We start from the raw sequence: 4,596 nt of genomic DNA, 5'->3' as shown, positions 1-4,596 counted from the left end.
ATTTCCAAGGGCATCAGTAGCACACCAGAATTCATTAGAGCACTTATTGTTTCTCATCTTTGCTCAGGATTATTACACTGGACTTGTAAAACATGTTATAAAAACAGTGTCTCTTTGCCCTCTTATATGACTTGTAAGATGACACATACTTATTTAGATACTGTATCATTGGTCTGATGCAGAACATTAACTTTAGGCTGGGGCACACTGAAGACCAGTGAAGAAAGCGAACTGATGAATGGTCCTGTCTGTTTCAGGAGAGAAGAAAGGCGATCAGCTTCAGTAGATTCCCGGCAGTCTGGTGGAAGCTATTTGGATGCTGAGTGTTCACGGCATAGAAGGGATAGGAGTAGCAGCCCACATAAATGAAAAAGAAAAACATAAATATTGGAACTCAAGAAGGAAGAAAGGGAGGTAAGTCTAACATTGTATCGTCCAACAGTGAATTGTTTACCTTAAGGTAGAGTTTCTTAAGTAATGTGTAGTAGACTCCTTTCTTATTCCTTACTATCCAGTCTTAATTGCTGTCAGTTCTACCTGAAGACCTCATTTACCCTTCCTCTGTCATTATTGCTGTCCATCTGGAAAAGGATGGTTGTTTTCCTAATTGCTCTACCTGTCTGTAAGCTTGTCCCTTACGGATTCATCTCTACCCTGCTGCCAGAGTGAACTTTCACCTCTTACAGCTCTTCAGTGACAAAATTCATATTCCTTAGAATGGCTCTCAAGACCTCCAGGATCAGGGCAACTGCCTAGCTGTCCTTGTATTTTGCCACTACCCATGAAATAGGTAGCTAGTGCTTTAGCCAACCCGAATTGCTACAGTTTCTCATCCACACTGTGCTACATTTCTACCTTGCCATGTCATGTTCTGCTGCCTAAGGCCTGCTTGGTAAACTCTTCATCTTTTAAGACCCAGCTTAGTCATTCCCATGCAGCTGATCTTTTCCATTTTGTTACCTGTCTACCTGGCACATGCTTAATTATTACTCTCCTTACTAGGCTGTGAGCTCTGCGAGGGCAGGCCCATGTCTTATGTAGGATTTATGTGCACAGTGCTTGTCTGATAATGGGCTCGCAAATGATGCCTTGTCTCTCCAGGGCCGCTGGTGATCAGGAAATTGTAAGGCTTATTGGTTTAATAATTTTACTTATCTTACTATCATTGAGTTAAAGATTTAAAGCTAGCTGTGATTTAGTCATTCTCTTATAAAAATGAAATATTTGCTTAGGAATCCCTTTTGATTCATATAATGAATGGTATCCTATCTAATAATAGACAAACAAGGTAAATACCTCCACTACGCTTCCCATTGGCTAATCGCAGGATATGCAAATTAACTGCCAAGAAAGATGGCGGCTGGCAGCCATGCAGCTGAAGCAAGCATGAGGCTTGCTTGCTCCTGTGATGGAGGAAGCCAAGGTTCCCCGCCTGCCATGGTCCAGCTCTGAGCTCCAGATGCAATAATGTTGCAATTATAGAAGCTAAACAAACCCCAGATACCTGCTTTCAACCGGCAGCGGGCTCAGAGCTGGAGCCAGCTCTGAGCTCCAGTGAAAGCTATAGAAGGTAAATAAATCCCAGAATAAAATAAAAAAAAAATGAAAAAAAAAGAGGCTGGGATCCTCAGTTGCCCACCAGCCTGAAAATGGCCCTCAGCCCCTCACCCAGACTGGCCAGGTACCCCAGTGGGGACCCCTACCCTGAAGGGGGTGTGACCAGCTGCAAACAGCAATCAGCCCCTCACCCAGGCTGGCCAGGCACCCAAGCTGGACCCCCACCTTGATTTGGGACACCCTTTAGAGCAAACCAGCCAGCCCCTACCCATGCACCAGGCCTCTGTCCTATATAGTAAAAGGTTATTATGCAAACTGACTCTAACAGCAGAATGACTGGGAATGACTGGTCACTATGACTCACACTGACCACCGGGGGGCAGACGCTCAATGCAGGAGCTACCCTCTGGTGGTCAGTGCGCTCTCACAGCGGGGAGCTCTGCTCAGCCACAAGCCAGGCTGACGGCTGCCAGTACAGCAGTAGTGTTGGGAGCCTCTCCTGCCTCTTCAGCAGCGCTAAGGATGTCTGACTGCAGCTTAGGTCTGCTCCCCCCTGGCAAGTGGACATCCCCCAAGGGCTTCCGGGCTGCCAGAGGGATGTCTGATTGCCATCTTAGGCCAATTCCCCTGGGAAGTAGACCTAAGCCAGCAAGTGGTCACCCCCAAGGGGTCCCAGACTGCGAAAGGGCACAGGCCAGGTTGAGGGACCCCCTACCCCCGAGTGCACAAATTTTTGTGCACCAGGCCTCTAGTTTTATAATAACTTTATACAAATTAACTCTTGATTAGTTATCAGAAATCGTGCTGTTTGTGGGGAGCCAATATAGGGTTAAGCCTTGGACTGACCTTTTGGCAAAGTCACAAACAAGTCCCAGCTTAGAGGGCACAGTCCTCTTAGCATAATTAGTCTTTACCTTATAATGCTCCCCAGATCTTATCTGGGAAGCTAATGGGCTGAGGGAAGTGCAGGAAGTGGCCAAAACAAGTGAAACTCACAAGAATTGTGTAACTATTGTAACCACTACCTTGTTTACCTCTGACTATAAAATAAAGGCTCAGCTAGCCTCATGGATCATTCTCTGTGGCCTCAGCCAGGCTCAGGAAGATCCACGGAGACTAAAGAGAGCTAGAGAGTTCTGAACACTGTCTCCGTGTAAAACATTCTTCGCCGACTCTGTCCACACCTTTGGGAACCCCTGGCCCGCTGGGCCTGGACCCGGGCACCCCAATATTTCCAAATTATCTCTTGTGTCTTCTCTTTCATTTGTGTGCAGCTCCTCTTCCAGATCCTGAACCCTGAACCATGTGGGACGTGGAGGGAAGCATGTACAACAGCTGTTTAACTTCTTCCTGGTTTATTAGTGATTTTTCAACTTAAATAAATTTTGATATGTCTGATCAATCCTTATTGACTTAAATTCATTAGTCAGCCTCAAAATCTAAACATAAATAATTTTCTTTTAAAGAAGATAAACAGAGTATTAGCAGAAATGTTTCTCAATAGGCCAATCTTTGCTATTCTCCCTGAGATAGAATGAGTTGAGCCAGGTGCCAGGTTAAAGACATCAGACAGTTTCTGATTTCTCCTCTGATTTTAGTATTCTACTTGAAATGAATTCTCTGATCATTAGTCATGTACATATATTCAAGTTAATTTTAAAGTGGAGCTCCAAAGTGTAGCTTTTAGAAAATTCATTTTGTTTATCCCCATCTCAATTTTCTCCCTTAGATTTAATGATGTGGTTTCCACATTTACCCTTTAAAAAATCACTTTTCAGTTCTAAATGCATATTTTCATTTGTCCTGGACTGTATCTGATGTATGAATTATTATTTTAAAGCTCTTCTATTAAAATGTACATCATTTATGATAGTTTTTATTTTTACCCCTTTCATTTCAGGGATGGGGAAAGACATCATAGTCATAAAAGAAGAAAGCAAAAAGTATAAATGAAGTATTCATGCATGTGTTAATTATGCTGATGCCAAGATAACCAATATGCTGATATTTTCATTATAATTGCTTTGAATAGGGGAAAATGTTTATATGACCTGTTTAGTGCTCAGATCACTATTTTTCAGTAAGTGCTTATGTCTCAAACCATGACTACACTGTTATGCCCTATAACTTTGTTTTCCATATATTTTAATAGATGACTGCTTCCTGTTACTAATTTTGTTCTTTTTTCTTTTTTGATAATTTATGTATCAGAAAATTCTTTAATTCAGTACTGAAATTATATAAATAATACATGAATGCATTCTCATTGTAAAAAGTTGAACCTTACAGAACACCATCTCCCATTCCTATGGCCACCCAGTGGTAACTGCTATTTACCACTACACTGGTGAGTTGTAATAGAGAAAAGCAACCTAAATATCTGTCAGGAGGGGAAAGGTCTGGCTAAATAAAATGCACTATAGTCATATAATAGATTATTTATATCAGATTTTAAAAATAAACTTTATATGAACGTGGATACATTTCAGAAACATAATGTTAAGTGACAACAGCAAATTGCAGAAAGATATATACAGTACTGTACTTTTTCAGTGGCTATATATGTATGTAAATGTATTTTTAAAGGTGCAGAAGAACCCATACCAAACTTACAGCAGTGATTATTTGGGGGAGACAGTATAAATGGGAGAGATAAGGGGTGGCAGTGAAAATTGGGAAGGTGGTCAAAGGAAACTTTAGCTTTATTCATAATACATTAATTTCTTAAAAATAAGGTATTCAACCTGGCCAGTGTGGCTCATGTTTGAGCATTATCCCATGGACCAGGAGGTCATGGTTTAATTGCTGGTCAGGGCACATGCACCAACAGGGGGTATGCAAGAGGCAGCCAATCGATGTTTTTATCTCTCCTCCCTTTCTCTCTCTGAAATCAATAAAAACATATTTTTTTAAAGTGAAAAAAATGAGGTATTCATATTTTAATTAAAAATTGTCATTTTCTTTTTTCTAAATGAACTCTTAAAAATATACTGTCATTTTGTTTTGTTTGTAAATGAAATTTATTGAGGTACTATTTAC

At 41.0% G+C, this 4,596-nt stretch overlaps 1 long non-coding RNA gene across 1 annotated transcript; it reads left to right on the top strand.

Annotated features, from left to right (window-relative positions):
• Positions 1 to 382: 382 nt before the first annotated feature.
• Positions 383 to 3,726, top strand: LOC106728336. Its single transcript, XR_001364636.1, has 2 exons — positions 383 to 414; positions 3,458 to 3,726. It is a non-coding gene; the product is annotated as an uncharacterized LOC106728336 (long non-coding RNA).
• Positions 3,727 to 4,596: the final 870 nt, after the last annotated feature.

The sequence above is a fragment of the Myotis brandtii genome, unplaced genomic scaffold, assembly GCF_000412655.1.
Source record: "Myotis brandtii unplaced genomic scaffold, ASM41265v1 scaffold5900, whole genome shotgun sequence".
In the NCBI taxonomy this organism is placed as follows: Eukaryota; Metazoa; Chordata; class Mammalia; order Chiroptera; family Vespertilionidae; genus Myotis; species Myotis brandtii.
This window is presented reverse-complemented; position numbering and strand designations above follow the sequence as displayed.